This window comes from Pongo abelii, chromosome X (genome assembly GCF_028885655.2).
Source record: "Pongo abelii isolate AG06213 chromosome X, NHGRI_mPonAbe1-v2.0_pri, whole genome shotgun sequence".
Lineage (NCBI taxonomy): Eukaryota > Metazoa > Chordata > Mammalia > Primates > Hominidae > Pongo > Pongo abelii.
The window spans coordinates 26,826,344-26,845,971 of NC_072008.2; the positions used below are offsets into that span (position 1 = coordinate 26,826,344).

At 34.7% G+C, this 19,628-nt stretch overlaps 1 pseudogene; it reads left to right on the forward strand.

Moving 5' to 3' along the window:
* The first annotated feature begins 13,454 nt into the window (after window positions 1–13,454).
* On the forward strand, window positions 13,455–14,237 carry LOC112130913 (large ribosomal subunit protein uL30-like; annotated as a pseudogene).
* Window positions 14,238–19,628: the final 5,391 nt, after the last annotated feature.

Here is a 19,628-nt window from a genome sequence, read left to right on the forward strand (position 1 = left end):
AAAAATTGACTGCTTGGAGTTAGAGAGTAGAATGATAGGTACAGGAGGCTTGGGAGGGTGTGGAGGAGGGGGATGAAGAGAGATTTATTAATGGGTACAAACATGCAGTTAGATAGAAGGAATAAGTTCTAGTGTTCAATAGCAGAGCAGGATGACTATAGTTAACAACAATGTGTTGTATAACTCAAAATAATTAGAAGACAATATCTGAAATGTTTACACAAAGAAATGACAAATATTTGAGGTGGCAGATATCCCAGTTACCCTGATTTGATCATTACATGTTGTATGCATGTATCAAAGAATCACATGTACCCCATAAATATGTACAACTCTTACATATCCATAAAAGGTCACATTCCTCATTTTTTAAATTATGTTTTTATTTTTTTCCTTTTTTTATTATACATGTGCACAACGTGCAGGTTTGTTACATATGTATACATATGCTGTGTTGGTTTGCTGCACCTATTAACTCGTCATTTACATTAGGTATTTCTCCTAATATTATCCCTCCCCCATTCCCCCAACCCACAACAGGCCCCGGTGTGTGATGTTCCCTGCCCTGTGTCCAAGTGTTCTCATTGTTCAGTTCCCACCTGTGAGTGAGAACATGCGGTGTTTAGTTTTTTGTCCTTGTGATAGTGCTCAGAATGATGGTTTCCAGCTTCATCCATGTCGCCGCAAAGGACATGAACTCATCCTTTTTTATGGCTGCATAGTATTCCATTGTGTGTATGTGTCACATTTTCTTAATCCAGTCTATCGTTGATGGACATTTGAGTTGGTTCCAAGTCTTTGCTATTGTGAATAGTGCCACAATAAACATACATGTGCATGTGTCTTTATAGTAGCATGATTTATAATCCTTTGAGTGTATACCCAGTAATGGGATCACTGGGTCAAATGGTATTTCTAGTTCTAGACCCTTGAGGGATCGCCACACTGTCTTCCACAGTGGTTGAACTAGTTTACAGTCCCACCAACAGTGTAAAAGCATTTCTATTTCTCCACATCCTCTCCAGCACCTATTGTTTCCTGACTTTTTAATGATCGCCATTCTAACTGGTGTGAGATGGTATCTCATTGTGGTTTTGATTTGCATTTCTCTCATGACCAGTGATGATGAACATTTTTTCATGTGCCTGTTGGCTGCATAAATGTCTTCTTTTGAAAAGTGTCTGTTCATATCCTTTGCCTACTTTTTGATGGGGTTGTTTGATTTTTTCCTTGTAAATTTGTTTAAGTTCTTTGTAGATTCTGGATATTAGCCCTTTGTCAGATGGGTAGATTGCAAAAATTTTCTCCCATTCTGTAGGTTGCCTGTTCACTCTGATGATAGTTTCTTTTGCTGTGCAGAAGCTCTTTAGTTTAATTAGATCCCATTTGTCTATTTTGGCTTTTGTTGTCATTGCTTTTGGTGTTTTAGACATGAAGTCCTTGCCCATGCCTATGTCGTGCATGGTATTGCCTAGGTTTTCTTCTAGGGTTTTTATGGTTTTAGGTCTAATATTTAAATCTTCAATCCATCTTGAATTAACTTTTGTGTAAGGTGTAAGGAAGGGATCCACTTTCAGCTTTCTACATAAAAAATATTCATAAAGGTTTCAAATTTTCAAACTATTAGCAGTTAAGTCATTTCAAGTTATAAGTAAGCTGCTTATTTATACCCAGTAATATTCTTTTTGGTTAAGATTTTTACAATATTTGCCTTTGTTAGTTAGAATTTACTTATTCTTCTATTATTTACAACTTAATGATTTCTACTTTCATAATTGTGGCTTTGTTATGGAAACATAGATTTATAGTTATTTGAGAAAATGTGAAAATAACTTTAAGAAATAGAGACACTAATTATCATAATAAGTGTGGTAATTTTAGGATAAATTTATAAATCCATCTCTAACTAAGGCATATATACATCTTGCAAACAATTGCCTAGAGTTACCCCTTCACAGCTGTTTTTATCAACATAGACAATCCAGGAGGTACACTGAAAATGAAAGTATAAAAATTAATTTTAACTCTTAAATCTGTGCTGTCACAACTCCTACTTGGTTTAAATTCTGTTCTGGCATTTGTGAGTGTCATTTTGCCTCTGTGCCAATGAGTTGGGATTTCTTTAGATTGAGGGATGAGAGAAAAAAATAGTGAGACCTTACTTAAAACTTCTTTGGAAAGGGGTAGGAAAATTTTCGTGAAGAACACAGTGCCACTAGGAGAACAGGGTGGTCAGATGTAAAGTTTTTGAAAACTGTCATGATAAACCAGGGAAACCCAGACAATGAGCCAGTGGTGGAGAGGGTAACAAGATCAATGAATAAAGCCACATGCCATTATAAAGTACAAGCAGGCAGGCCCTCTCCAAGGATAGTGGTGACAAGAAAATGGGGGATATGGATCTAGGAGGCTGCCCAAAACAGTATATTTCTTAACCTAACCATATGTTTGTAGGCTGGCACCTTGGTGTATAAGAGCATGAGTGAAATGAATTAAATGAGGAAACATTGACAAGTATCTTCAATCAGAATCATGATGTTTATTGTGGACTATTTATCTTGGCATGATCAGCTCTCTATAGTTATTTAATTATTTTATGCAATGTATCAGATATTGTGTCTTTTTACTCATTCTATGAATGGATCCTTAAAATGTATCACATGGCAATAATGTAAGAAAAATGGTGCACATGCATTGACATCTTTGTGAGAACGGGACACACATGTACTACTACAATTCTTATGGATCACCTATAAACATGAGGTTAAGTTGAGAAACTCCTTTTCAAGATAACTCAGTATGCACATTAATAGTTTGATTATAAAAAGGATGATGTCCAAATAATTTTTAGAAAAGAGCACTCATGTCATTAGGAAAGTGCTCTTTTTTAAGGGTCAGGCCATTTTAGTTAGCAACTGTCACTAAGGAGGTAACCGTCTGTCATTATTTAGTGTCACAAGGAACATTCATTGGCATTGCTGAAGTGAACTCTGTTAGCATGTTTCTCTCTTGTTTAGTTATGTCTGCAACTGGCCATTTGCATAAAAGCCCACTGGCAAAGTCTAACATAGAATTTTAAAATTAACTTGTGTTTCAAGCACTATATGTATTTCTTTTAATAAAAAAGGAAGCAAGAGCCACAATGAGTAATTTTTTTCTCATCAGGAATATTGCCTAGTTTATGACCATGAATATCATTAGATGAAAAATCAATAAATTTTATGATTTTCAGCTTCTAAAATCCATTGCTAAATCTGGGAAAAATCTGTTTTTCTTAAGTGACAGCAAGAAATATTCTATTCTTGGAATAATATTAACATGTAGAGGAACATGGAGGGATATCATGTGATATAAATACAATCTTATCTTTAATATAGACAGTGCATTATTTCCTTTTAATTGTAGAATCCAGCATAATTCCTTTCTTTACCTTGAGTGCTTCCATCTTACTTCATCTGGAAGTCATTTGCCTTTCATTCTATTCATCTTTTCCCAATTTTATACCCTTAAGATAAATTTTAAACATACAACAAATTGCCAATTAAATAGTTGGCCTTGTCAAACTGATAGGCAGGAAGGGAAGAAAATTGCTCGCTTCTAAAGGTCCATTTACTTATTAATGACAGCATAGGTTACTATATTTTCTTTGTATGCATTACTTCATCCAAGGTAGAGAGCCCGAAGAAGTGTAATAAAAGCTCGGCTTTTGATTTAGATTCTATTTTTATAGAAATGCTTTTGGAATATATAACATCTGCTTTACAAAGTGCTTAGGAGGGGGCAAAACAGTATATCTAGTAAGGATACTTCCTGTGGTTATACATGGAACACTGCTGGAAAGCCCATTCCATTTTATTACCTGTGAGACTTTGCGTAAGACAATTCATCTTGCTGAACCTTAGTTTTCTCATCTTATAAATAGGGCTAAAAATGACTACTCGATAGTGTTATTTTGAGAGTAAGCTATGTAAAGTAGTTTGAGTAGCTAGCACAGTTGACATTTAAGAAGTGGTAGTCAATAATGTTATTATTATCATCAATAATTATATATATATGGAAATGTTTGTAAATTAAAGTTACCCAAAGGACAATATTGTATATATCCAAGAGTTCCTAGTATAGCTTTGTTCTGTTCATTATGAAGCATATAATTATATGAATTACAAAGTTTATGTACTTGTTTTCATGCTTTGTAACTGATTTTACATTTTCATGACCATTTTTGCTAATTGATCTGTTGTCAAATATTTAGGGAATACTCATTGTGCTTCTACCAATGCCCTCCTTGAGTACAGGGCACATAACAAACCAGCAATCACCAGTATGTTTTCCTGTTCAGTACATCAACATGATAAATATCTTATGAATAAAATATCTAGGTGAAAAAAAATCAGGTAGATTATAAATGGTCTCTAAGAATTCACTACAAATCCTGACCAATTACTATTTTCCAATGCAGAGAGTATCTGATTTTCTCCCGTCTGCTAAAATTCCTTCAGTGATTCTCATTGATTTTAGGAACAAGACCAAAACTTTGATGGCCTACACTCACCTGGTCTTCTCATAGGCCATACACCAGCCACACTGTCTTTCTTTCCATTCTTCAAAATCTTCATGCTGCTTCCTGTCACAGGGACTCTCACATTCTGAAACGTTATTCTAAGTTACCCTTTGTCTAGCTAAGTCATATTCAACTTCTAATAATGACTTACACATTTCCCCAGGGAAGCCAGAGCAGATAGTTCACAACATTCAATTCCACAACCTTTGACTCTCATAGTACCAAGATCCTTTCCTTCAGCTGTAAAAACAAAAGACAAGTAACAATTCATTTCCATTAAATAAGATATGTGGGTGTATATATATTTTGTAATGTATGGCTTGTATAATATGTCATAATGTATTACTTATATGTGAAGAGACTTCAAAAGTTTGTGGAAAATGAAATTAAAAGATAAAAATTAAAAATAGAAACCTATTTCTAACATAAGCTTCATCAAATTCAAAACACTTTTGTAAGCAATGATACCAGCTATTTAATCCACCCCTAAAGAACAGAGGGTCTGGGAATTTAACCATGTCAATGCATTCTTTTAAAAAATATTTTAACTGAAGAAAATTGGGTGCCGTTTAAGGATTTTTTAAGATTAGAAAACAAAAAGAAGTCAGAAAGTGCTAAGTCAGGACTATAAGGTGAATGCCTAATGATTTCACATTGAAATTCTCACAAAATTGCCATTGTTTGATGAGAGGAATGACCAGGAGCATTGTCATGATGGAGAAAGACTCTGGTGAAGTTTTCTGGGTGTTTTTCTGCTCAAGCTCTGGCTAATCTTCTGAAAACGCTCTCATAATAAACAGATGTCATCATTGTTTGGCCTTCCAGAAAGTCAACAAGCAAAATGCCTTGAGCATCCTCTGTGTTGCCCTGGCCTTTGCTCTTGACCAGTCTGCTTTTGCTTTAACTGGATCACTTCCACTTCTTGGTAGCCATTGTTGTGATTGTGCTTTGTCTTCAGGATCATACTGGTAAAGCCATGTTTTATTTCCTCCTGTTCTTTGAAGAAATGCTTCAGTATGTTGAATCTCACTTGTTTAAAATTCCTATTGAAAGCTCTGCTCCTGTCTTCAGCTGATCTGAGCACAACGATTTTGGCACCCATTGAGTGGCAAGTCTGCTGAACTTTAATTTTGCAGTCTGAATGGTGTAAGCTGAACTAATTGAGATGTCTATGGGTTGGCTATTGTTTATTCTGTTAATCACTGGTCCTCTTCAATTGGGGAACAAAAAGATAAATTCCTTCCTCCCAAATGGATGTGGATGGTCTACTTCTGCTGACTTCATCTTTGGCATTGTCTCATTCCTTCTTAAAAGGAGTTATCCATTTGCAAACTGCTGATTTATTTGGGGCTTTGTCCTCATAAACTTTTCATAAAGTATCAATTATTTCACCATTTTTTTCACTCAAGCTTCATCATAAATGTAATGTCTTTCTTACTTCAATTGTAGCAGCATTCATGTTGCTCCGATAGGGGCTGTTTTCAAACTGATGTCTTATCCTTCTTGGTGCCTCAAACTAGATCCTATTCAGAAAAGTTATAACGTGTTAGTACAAGTTTATTTGGGTTTAAACAAAATTTGAAACCCATGCATAGTTTTTTAATAATATGCATTTACATAAACATTTTGAAGTTCTCTCATATTATATAGTATATCATGTTTTATATATTATCTAGTATAATATATAGAAATTTCTAGCTACATCTTTAGACAGGAGCTCTGTATCTGGGACAGTATGTCAAGATGGATTTTGGTTTATTTAAATACGATCAACATCTTTCCTGCTGTAGAAAACAAAATCTATCTTTAAGAATACCAATGGCTCCATGCCACTGAGCAATTTTATTCCTAGATATCTATTCAAGATAAATGAAAGCATATATCTACAGAAAGATTTGTACAATAATATTCACAGCAGGTTCATTCATATTAGCCCCATACTGGGAACAACCTAAATATCCAATGGAGACAAAATGTGGTATATCCATATGATAGAATACTATTCAGCAGTAAATGAAAATGAAGTACTGAAATGTGCAGCATTATGGCTGAACCTCAAAAACATGTTATGTGAAAAAAGCCAAACACAAGAGACCACATATTGTAAGATTTCATTTGTATAAAATGCCTAGAAAAAAACAAATTTACTGAGACAGACAGATTAATGATTACCTGGGGCTGGGGTTAATACTGGGGATTAACTTTAAATGGGCATGAGGGAACCTATTGAGGGAACTAGAATGTTCTAGAATTGGTTTACGGTAGTAGCTGCATCATGGTTAAGTTACTAAAAATGATGATATAGTTATAAAAATATAAGAAACCAAGTTAGAGAAAACTGATTGGAATGATGGTGTACATGCAAAACACTTTGCACAACGTCAGGCCAGAGCTGAAAGGTCAATGCCATGATTAATACTGAGTATCAACTTGATTGGATTGAAGGATACAAAGTATTGAGCCTGGTGTGTCTGTGAGGGTGTTGCCAAAGGAGACTAACATTTGAGTCACTGGGCTGGGAAAGGCAGACCCACCCTTAATCTGAGTGGGCATAATCTAATCAGCTGCCAGCATGGCTAGAATATAAGCAGGTAGAAAAATGTGGAAAAAGAGACTGGCCCAGCCTCCCAGCCCACAACATTCTCCCATGCTGGATACTTCCTGCCCTTGAACATTGGACTCCAAGTTATTCAGTTTCGGAATTCGGACTGGCTCTCCTTGCTCTTCAGCCTGCAGATGGCCTTTTGTGGAACCTTGTGATTGGGTGAGTTAATACTTAATAAACTCCCCTTTGTGTACATACATATATTCCATTAGTTCTGTCCCTCTAGAGATCCCTGACTAATATAGTCAATAAGCCTGAAGTAACGGTATGTTTTAAAAATAATCCCACTTGATATATGCTTAGCAGCTTTGCCCCAAATGTTAATATGTGATGAAAATAAGTGTTACCACTTAAAAGCTGTCTCTCTGCTTAATTCCTCATCTCAAATGTATATTCCATGTAACAAACTGCACACGTACCTCCTGTATCTAAAATAAAAGTTGAAATTTAAAAAATGTATTTCTGATGTAAAATAGCTTTGGAAGATAGAAAGAATTAGCCATTACGATTTTCTTGAAGGAGAAAAGGTAAAACATGTACTAATTTCATCACAATACAAAACAGTATACGATTGGGACCAGGAGAGTGGTTGTGCTTTTGAATTGTTTTTTAAAAAATTCTTAAATGCACCAACTAAGACTAAATTAGAGTAACACTGTATTTGAACTCAACCTTAAATACATACATGCATACATATATACATGCATATATTCAATTGTTCACTTATACATACACAACTCTGTTTACTCATTTACCGTATGCATGACACTCTCAACAAAACCTCTCATAACTATTGGCAACTTTGATATCAACACAGATAACTCTTTACCCTAGGTACTCTGTTTCTAGGCCTCCTTTTCATCCATGAGCTTCTCCTCAGCCAATCATTCTATAATCACATACTAATTTAGTCATTACCTGTATATGCTTATCCATGCTCAAAAAATGTTTCCTTACCATATACAAAAATAAACTTAAGATGGATTAAGGACTTAAATGTAAGACCTAAAACCATAAAAATTCTAGAAGAAAACCTAGGAAATAACCTTCTGGACATTAGCCTAACAAATACTTTATGATTAAGACCTCAAAAGCAAATGCAACAAAACCAAAAATAGACAAATGGATCTTAATTAAAGTAAAGAGCTTCTCTCTGCACAGCAACAGAAACAACTGACAGAGTATACACAACCTACAGAATGGGAGAAAAATGTTTGCAAACTATGCATGTGTATTAGTATGTTCTCACACTGCTATAAAAAGCTACCTGAGACTGGATAATCTATGAAGAAAAGAGGTTTAATTGGCTCATGGTTTGGCAGGCTGTACAGGAGGCATGGCTTGGGGAGGCCTCAGGAAACTTACAAGCAGGGCAGAAGGTGAAGGGGAAGCCAACATGACCTACATGGCTGGAGCAAGAGGAACAGAGCAAAAGGGAAAGTGCCACACTTTTAAACAACCTGATCTTGTGAGAACTCACTCACTCTCACGAGAACAGCAAGGGGGAAATCCACCCCCATGATCCAATCACCTCCCACTATGTCCCTCCCTCAACACTGGGTATTACAGATGGACATGAGGTTTGTGTGGGGACACGGAGCCAAACCATATCAGTATCTGTCAAAGGACTAATACCCAGAATCTATCAGGAACTCAAAAAATTCAACGAGAAAAAATAAAAACCAAAATGCCCCATTAAAAAGGTGGGGAAAGCACTGAACAGCCATTTCTCAAAAGAAGACATACTAAAAGCCAACAAACATATGAAAAATGCTCATCAGAGAAATCATCAGAGAAAATGAAAACCACAACAGGATACCATCTCACACCAGTCAGAATGGCTCTTACTAAAAGTCAAAGGCTAGGCACAGTGCCTCAAGCCTGTAATCCCAGGACTTTGGGAGGATAATATGGGCATATCACTTAAGTCCAGGAGGTTGAGACCAGCCTAGGCAACATGGCAAAACCCTATCTCTGCAAAAAATACAAAAATTAACTGGGCATGGTGGAAAGCACCTGTAGTCCCAGCTACTTAGGAGGCTGAGGTGGGAGGATCACCTGAGCCTGGAGAGGTCGAAGCTGCAGTGAGCCATGATCATGCCACTGCACTCCAGCCTGGGCAACAGAGTGATACCCTGTCTCAAAAAATAAAAAGTCAAAAAATAACTTTTTTGACATCAGGGAGAATGTGGATAAAAGGGAATAATTATACACTGTTGGTGGGAAGGTACACTAGTACACAATCTCTATGGAAAACAGTATGAAGATTTCTCAAGGAACTAAAAATAGAACTACCATTCAACCCAGCAATTCCATTACTGGGTATCTACCCAAAGTAAAAGAAATTGTTATATCAAAAAGATTCTGGCACTTGTATGTTTATTGCAGCACTATGTATAATAGTAAAGTAATGGACTCAACCTAAGTCTTCATCAACAATTGATTGGACAAAGAAAATGTGGTACTCTCTGAAGACTACTTCTTCCAGTACCCTGACTTCAACAATTCTTTGACCTTATGAGGACCAACAATCTACCAGGTTTGTATGTTTTCTTCCACTTCTCTCAACCCACTATAATATCCTTACTTTTCATTTTACTTAGATTAGATTCTCCTGTACAACATTATAATAACTCCCTTACACATACTCTCTGTTTAATCCTTTCTCATTTTTTTCATTGAACTTTCCTGAAATCTTGAGTTGTATCAGTTTGAGGTAGGACCTGAAATAGGATAATGTTGGTGGACATTTGAAATGGACTGGAAGTAGTCACTAAACAAGGTTAGGAATTATAACAGAGTACCAGAAAGATATCTGACTCAACTGCCACACTGATTGAGAAATGGTATATGATATGGGTGAAAAAAGCGAACAGGTGAAGATACAAATTTCTAAACTATTTTTGAATTTTGCATCCTGATCAGTGTAAAAACTGTAATAACATAGTATTTTGACAAATTAGAGCCAAAATAATAAATTTGTCTTTGTTTTAATTCTTGCTTCATAAATTGAGAAATACAAACTCATTCTAAAGAGTCACCAAATCAGGGATAGAAATCTAACATTTAGTCTCACATGTACACAGTTAAAGAATATAGTATTCTCATCCTTGCCAACAAGTTGAAACCCCATCTCTACTAAAAATACAAAAATTAGCTGGGCATGGTGGTGCATTCCTGTAATCCCAGCTACTCTGGAGGCTGAGGCAGGAGAATTGCTTGAACCAGGGAGTCGGAGGTTGCAGAGAGCTGAGATCACGCCACTTCACTCCAGCCTGGTGACAGAGCAAGACTCGGTCTCAAACAAACAAACAAACAGCAACAACAACAACAACAACAAAACAAAACAAAAAAGAACATAGTATTCTAACATGATCATCTTGATTTGTACTCTGATTTCTACTCGCTTCCCCTAGAGGTTAAAACAAAAAATAGTGGTTTCTAGCTTCAATGTGTATTATCTAAAAGCCTGTCAGTAGAATTACCATGTAAGTATTTTCCTAAAACTTGAGAAGTTAGCTAAATCTGTTTGTTTCTTGATGTCTACTATACAGCCATCATTGAGTTACTTGCATCTGCTTTAGGCTTATGCCACATAATGAATGTCATTCATTGACAGCTTAATTCTGTTGTGCTGATTATCTCAAACCTGAATTTTATGACAATGCAGGCTCATTCTCTAGTTTACCTTTATATGCCTGATAGAATGTATAATTACAGTTGGGATTAGCCTAATCCATTCTCTACTTAATGAGCTGAACAAATATTAAACCCCAAATGGAAAGGAATTCAGCATGTTTTAACTCTTCTTCACTCTGGCATGATTTTATTTTTACAACTTCACTTAGCTTGATCCATTACTACCCCCACATTCATTCCAGCACACACACTAACTCAACTCATTTCATAATCTTATGAGTTGAAATCCATGGCATTTGACCTGGAAATAAAAATGTTATGATTATTAAACCACAAGAAGGCAACTGGTAATTTGAATTTCAGTATTTGCATTTTAATGCACATGTGGAGAGAACATTTTGATAGTAATGATTTATATTTGGATAAAATCCATTCTCTAAATGAGATTGAATCAAGAAGTCTGAATCGGTTGAAACAGATGACCTTTAATATTGATATCAAGACTGATAACCTATTACTCTATTAATTCCTCAGCAATATTCATATCACAAAGAATAAAGAGATAGTGTACGTATTTTGAGATGGGCCTATTTTTTTCTTCTGGTACACTCATCTCTTGTGAAATGTGATTCAGATAGTTAAAAATAACATCAGAAATTGTTTACATAGAAAACATTTAAGTTCTGGAAGTAAGCCCAAAGAATGTCTATTTAATGAACATATATAATGTGCAACTTAGTGATTGGGGCATGGCATGAATGATACTAATATACATAGTACTTGTCTCCTGAAATAAGTTTTGAGATAGTTTTTCAGATAAAATGAAAAACTTACACAAAATTTAGGATAATATAATGGAAGATGCAGGGAACTCAGACCAAATAACAGAAAACATTATATAATAAATTAATAAACAATATATTAGGTTAGTTTAAACAAATAATTAACTGTAAAGAAATAAATCAGTAACTCTAGTTTCCCTTCCAGTAATGGTCGAATAGCTTCTTTCAGAATAACTTTCTTATAGAAAAAATATTATAAATTCTTGTGCAAAGACTACTTGAAGGCACTACAGAATGGCCAAAATTGAATAAAAACTGGAGGAAAGTGAAGGGCTTTGGGTAAAATTCCTGGGTAATAAGCCTTCTTGCTTGAGGGCACACCCCTATTTTGGTGAGGCTTCTGGAACTAAATAATACTTCCGTTGGTTACTGGCTTCAGGAGTGAGAAGACAGAGTTTGGGGGTTCCAGAATAGCTGAATACGATGGAGGAAGTTCTGGAAGGAGTGAGCCACATAAGGATGAGTCCCCAAATATATATACAAATTCTGCCTACATTACCCAACAGCCCCTGAATTTGGCATGAGTTGGGGAAAATAAAACATCTGTAAGGCTGAAAGAATTGAATAGTTTCAGCTGTCATCTGTCATGGAGGTGGGAGTTGAGGGGTTTGGTATGGGCAGGTATCAAGTTGGGATTTCATTCGTTCAAATTAACTTGCAGCTATGACAAAAAATAAGAGAGAGAGAGAGATCAGAATCCAGAATCTACATCTCATTTACAATGTGCACACTATTTTAAAATGTTGCCAATTATGTGTGGAAACAGAGAAATGTGACTCGTACTCAAGAGAAAACGCCCTACATGTACTGAAAAGCTACAGCTTACATTATATGTAATGAGGAAATATTGGATGCTTTTCCCCTATGGTTGAGAAGAAGGCAGAGTTGGCTCTCTATTCAATTTGCACCAAAGTTACTAAGTAGTGGAGAACAAAAAATGAAATAGAAGGCATAAAAACTAGAAGAGAATGAAACTGTATTTATTCACAGATTACCTGAATATTTTTGTAGAAAAGTCTAAGGAATATATTTTTAAAGTATTACAAAAAAGAAGTGATTTCATCAAGAACACAGGATACAGGATTGATATGAAAATATGACTTATGCTTTTATACACTCGTAATGAAAAATTGAAAAAAAATCCATTTACAACATGGAAATACTTAAAATACTGATAATTTTATAGAAGATATTTAAAACTCTTCCATTAAAACAACAAAACATGAGAAAAATTAATGAAGACTTGAATAAATGAAGATAGATGTCATGTCTATGGGACTGGAAGATTCAATATTGTCAAATTGTCAATTCTTTCCAATTGATATATAGATTAATTTCAATCTATATAATAATCACAGCAGGGTATATTTTGTAGAAATTAACACTTTGAAATATAAAATGTGTATAGGGTCGTAAGAGGACTTAGAATTACTTAAATAATAATGGAAAGTATAATTTCATTGGGGGATTTTATACTACTTGACTTTAAGACCATGTAAAGTTGTGGTAATCATGGCATAATGATAGACAACAGTTGAATGGAATAGAATGAGTAGTGCATATATATACCCTCACTTAGACAAATAATTGATTTTTTGACCTAGGCATACACATGGGCATTTGTGCACATGCACACACACATACACACATTAGTAGGAAAGTATAATCAACAGATGGTGCTGGAATAACTAGGATATGGAAAATCCATAAACTTTTACCATTACCTCACAATCTCCACAAAAATTGACGTAATGTGAGTTATATACCTAAATGTAAAAAAGCCAGACATGCCTCTTTTTCTGGCTGGAACCATGGAGGGTATAGAAGAGACGAAGAAGAAGGTTCCTGCTGTGCCAGAAACCCTTAAGAAAAAGCGAAGAAATTTCACAGAGCTAAAGATCAAACGCCTGAGAAATTTGCCCAAAAGCTGCTTCGAAAGGCAAGGAGGAAGCTTATCTATGAAAAAGCGAAGCACTATCATAAGGAATATAGGCAGATGTACAGAACTGAAATTCGAATGGCAAGGATAGCAAGAAAAGCTGGCAACTTCTATGTACCTGCAGAACCCAAATTGGTGTTTGTTATCAGGATCAGAGGTATCGATGGTCTGAGCCCAAAGGTCCGAAAGGTGTTGCAGCTTCTTCGCCTTTGTCAAATCGTCAATGGACCTTTGTGAAGCTCAACAAAGTTTCAGTTAACATGCTGAGGATTGTAGAGCCATATATTGCCTGTGGGTACCCAAATCTGAAGTCAGTAAATGAACTAATCTACAAGCATGGTTATGGCAAAATCAGTAAGAAGCGAATTGCTTTGACAGATAATGTTTTGATTGCTCGATCTCTTGGTAAATATGGCATCATCTGCATGGAGGATCTGATTTATGAGATCTATACTGTTGGAAAACGCTTCAAAGAAGAAAATAACTTCCTGTGGCCCTTCAAATTATCTTCTCCACGAGGCTGAATGAAGAAAAAGACCACCCATTTTGTAGAAGGTGGCGATGCTGGCAACAGGGAGGATGAGATCAACAGGCTTATTAGAAGAATGAACTAAGGTGTCTACCATGATTATTTTTCTAAGCTGGTCGGTTAATAAATAGTACCTGCACTCAAATTAAGAAAAAAAGCCAGACATATAAAACTTCACGAAGAAAACATATAATATCTTTACTAACTTGAAGCAGGCAAAGATTTCTTAGCAAGACATGAAACAATAACTATCACAGACAAAAAATTATACCTTAGATGTTATTGAAATTAAAACATTTTCTCATCAAGAGATACAATTAAGAAAATTAATTCATAAACCACAGGCCTGGAGACATTATGTGCAGATTATGTATGTGACAAAGCATTGGTATGCAGAATATATAAATAATTTCACTAACTCAGCAAAGTAATTATATACAATAGGCAAAAGGATTGAACAGGGACATCACAATGCAGCCATACGTGAATAATGGCTACAGTAAAAAAGTCTGACATCACCAAATATTGAAGAGTATAGAGAGCAACTGAAGGAAATCAAATGCAATGTTTTTTCTTTTGTTTTGTTTTAAAAATGGCACAACCATTTTTAAAACTGTGTGAAAGTTTCTAATGAAGTTAAACCTATGCATATCCTATGATGAAGTAATTCAACTTCTAGGTATTTCTCCCAAAGAAAAAATTTTTAATTCCCACTAAAACATTTGTACAGGAATGTTAATAGCAGTTTTATTCACTATAGCAAAAACTGGATGTAACTCAAATATCTGTTAAGGGAATGAATAAACAGATTATGGTGTATTATATAAAGGTACACTACTCAACAAGAAAAAGGACTAAACTACAAATACATTTAACATCATGAACATTACAATGACCAAAAGAATCTGGACACAAAGTAGCATATAGTATATGATTTTTTATATGAAGTTCTAGAGCAGAAAACATTAACTTATTGGGAAACAAATTAGTAAAGTGATTATTAGGGTTCTGGGGAGTTGACAGGAAAGGAGGATGAGGAAAATCTGTGGGGAGATGGAAATATTGTACATCTTGATGGAGGTGTGGGTTTCACCAGTGTATGCATGTGTATACATTTGTCAAAACTCATCAATCTCACAGTTAAGATCTTTATATTTTAGGGTATATAAATTTCAACACACACACAGAATTATAAAAAATAATAAACTCAATTTAGGAATCTTACTTTTCACAGTCGTGTGGGTTAGCAAATCTGAAACTATTTTATGTGTTTCTAGGCTTGAGAAAATAGATTAATATATTGAGGATAATAGAAACATACGCATTTTTCCACAGAGGTTGTATTAATGTACACTCACACCAATAGCATATAACAGTTATTGTTGTTCAACATCCTCATCAAAACCAGGTATTTTATGCCTTTTTATTCTAGAAGCAAGCTGAATTTTAGTCCCCACTGCACATTTGGCCAGGAGTCATTGTGTAAGACACTGTTTGCAAAGAGAATAGCTCTTAGAACAGATGACTAGAATGTTCCAGCATATAAGGGATAAGTAAAAGAAAAATCAATATGTGTGAATGAGAAAGAGCTACCAATAGAGCAGAAAGACAAATAGACAGGAAGAGCAGTATCATGGAGACTAATGGAAAAGAGCTAAAGGAAAGACTGGTGAATAGTATTGAAGTTAGAAATTTCACAAAAATAAAAACAATAAAGTGTTCATTTGATTTGGTGTTTAGGAAGTAATTGGTGTCATTAGTGAGACAAGAGTGACTGATTTAGAGTGTGTGGGGAGATGAATAAGGGTTTGGTGTAAGCCGGTTGCTATGAATTGAAGAAATAATGAAATATGTGAATATAAGCTTAAATATAAAGGACAGTTAGACCATAATTGAGAGAGGGATTTTAAACCAAAATATTTTTTAAATGGATGTGTTCACTTGTTCATATAAAGATAAAGAGCCAAAAAAGGAGTAGGGATTTTAAAGAGTTAAATGGAATAAAAATAATTTCTGTGGATGATTGGAAGATATAGGGCCTAGATAACAGTTTGGAGATAAGAGTAAGAGGCCCCAAGGCAAACTTAGGATCACTACCATTTATTTGGTGTTCATTTAATGTTTCAGGCACTATTCTATCTCATTTGTAAGCCTGAGAACAGTGTTATGAAAGAATACTGTTTTGTCATCACATAGCTAAAACACAGAGTCATAAAGTAACCTGTATGAATTGTACAATTAGGAAATTACAGAACCAGGATTCGAAACCACGTAATATAGCACCAAAAGCCAAGCTCTTAACAGCTACTCTCCATTGCCCTAGAATGGAAACTAAAGAGTAAAATATATGATGGCACAGCTTGGCCCTTATTTGATACAGATAAGCCTAGATTCAGGCTGAACAATCAATTCTTATCCAAAATCTCTTTCCAAGATTTGGCCTTTGCATTTGTTGTATTATTATTTTTTGACAACATGAGTCCATAAAGTGTATATATCACACAAAGATACCTTGCTTTTAATACTAGAAAATTCCCTCAAATGTTAATAAAAACAGTATTCACTAACAAGTGCCTTTTTAATGTTGTTGCTAAGGTAAGTCTCATATTTGTTTATTAAAATATCTTCTATTTTTCACACTACTGATTCCACATGAAGTCTGTTTATTAAAGAAAAGAGTGCTTAAGATAGTCTAGAAGTAAGAACATTAAAGAATAAACAGAAGTAAAATGTACTGCTAAAATTATTAAATAACCAAAAAAATACAAATCATTGTTTCCTCATTTGTGTTTATAAATATCTCTCTTTATAAGTTATTAACAATGAGAGACAGAACCAATACTTATGAAGCAATTGTTATTGAATCATAATGTCTTGTAACTTTTTGTTGTGGTCACTCTTGTGTGATGCAACTTTGTTAAAAGAATAAATAAAATGGTATTTATTCCAAACAACCTTTTGAAATCTACCATTGAAAACACAAGGAAAAATATGCTTAAGATCTTGTGTGTAAGAACTTTCCCAAAGTTCTCTTTTCAACTTCTTTAGCTTTCTGTCTGCATAGTATTATTTGATAAGCTCATATCCCTAGGGTGCTCAAGTCAAATCTCTGCCATGATCTCCAAATCTGGCAGTCTCCAAACTCACTGCTAAGAATGCGGAATCAAACTGACATCAGCTTGACAGGTCTATCAAATTTTTTATTTCAGAGAGATTTATAAATCAGACCCTTCCATATTCGTTCCATTACAATGGCATTAGATAAATAGATTTTCTTTTCAGCATCCATATTTATTCATTCTAAATGCCCAAATTTTCCTGTATGCCTTCTGTGTACCATGTAGGATGTACTGTGTACAATCTGGTCAGGTCCAGATTGTTTCATCTGATATTCTTCCCACAGCTTCTCATTTTGTTCATATATTAATTCATTAAACATATTTATTGAATGCCTACTATGTTCTTAGGGCATGTCTTCATGGGGTTTGCATTCTAGCTGAAGGGCAGTAAATGTACTAAATGATATAATACAGTGTTGTCCAATAGAACTTTCTGTCATTATGGAAATGCCTTGTAATATCTGCATTGTTCAATATGGTAGACAGGAGTCATATGTTAAGCACTTGGAACATGGTTAATGCATCTAAAGAAATACTTTATGTTATTTTATTTAAATTTAGTTAATTAGTATCTATATTTAAATATCCACAGGTAGTTAGTGGAGCCACACTCAACCATGTAGAATATTAAAGTTGGCACATTTTATAGTGAAAAAAATTAAAGAAAAGAGCAGGGTAAGAGGACTGCAACAGGACTGTCCAAAGAGAGATTAGAATTGTAAATGGGGTAATTAGAGTATGTTTCCTTGAGAAGGTGACAATTGATGTGACAAAGACCTGAAAGAGGGAGACAGTTAACTATGATGTCACTTTGAGGAAGAACATTTCACACACAGGGAATAGCCTGTGCAAAAATTCCTTTGGTGACATTGTGCCTGGCATGTTGAAGTGAAATCTGCTTTCCTTTATCTTCAACCCACCGATTCTAGATCTTTTCCAAAACAAATGCTTTCTTTCCTACTTTCTTCTCAAAATGACAACCCTTTCAAATATTTGAAGACTACTTATGGCTACATTTTTGCTTACTCCATAGTAAATTTCCTAATGGTATAGTTGTTCACCTATTTATTTGTTACATTCTATCACGATATTTTTAGTTTTCCAGCTTTATTAAGGTATAATTTACAAATGAAATTGCATATATTTATGGTGTACAATGTGATGTTTTGATGTATGTATACACTGTGAGATGATTAAATTAAGATAATTAACGTATCCATCACCTCGCATCGTTATTTTTTGTGGTAAGAACATTTAAAATCTACTCTCTTAGCAATTTTGAAGTACACAATACATTATTATTAGCTGTAGTCACCATGCTGTATAATAGTTCTCCAAAGGTTATTCCTCTTGTCTGACTGAAACTTTGTACCCTTTGACTAGTATCTCCCCATTTCCATCCCCTACATCCAGCCCCTGGTAACCACCATTTGACTCTCTTATTTTATCAGTTCAACTTTTTTAGACTCCTCATAAAAGTGAGATCATGTGGTGTTTGTCTTTCTGTGCCTAGCTTATTTCACTTAACATAATGTCCTCCAGATTCATCAATGTCGTTGCAAATGACAGGCTTGTTTCCTTTCTTAAAGCTGACTAGTATTCCATTGTATGCATCTATGTGTGTGTATGTGTCACATTTTCTTAATCCGTTCATCTGTCAGTGGACACTTAAGTTGATTTTATATGTTGGCTATTGCAAATAATGCAATGAACATGAGAGTACAGATATTTCTTCAACACGCAAATTTCATTTTCTTTGGATATATACCTAGAGGAAGGATTGCTGTATCATCTGATAGCCCTATTTTTAATTTTTTGAGAAACTTCTATGCAGTTTTCCATCATGGATTTACTAATTTACATTCCCCCCAACAATGTACAAGGGTTCACTTTCCTCCACATCCTCAGCAAGACTGGTTGTCTTTTTCTTTTTAGTAATAGTCACTGTGACAGATGTGAATTAAGATCTCACTGTGCTTTTAATTTGCATTTCCTGTTGATTAGTGATATTGAGCATTTAAAAGTATATATCACCCACTTGTATGTCTTATTTTGAGAAATATTTATTCTGGTTTTATGTTCATTTTAAAAATCACGTTATTTGTTTTCTTGCTATTGAGCTATTTGAGTTCCTTATATATTTTAGATATTAGCTCCTTATTAGATGTATGGTCTCCAAATGTTTTCTTTCATTTCATAGGTTGTCTATCCACCCTGATGATTATTTTCTTTGCTGTGCAAAACTTTTTAGCTTGACACAATCCCGTTTGTCTATTTTTGCTTCTGTTGCTTGTGATTTTGGAGTCATATAAAAAAAAAATCTTTGCCAAAACTATTGTCAAGAAGCCTTTTCCCTATGTTTTCTTCTAAGAGTTTCATAGTTTCAGGTCTTAC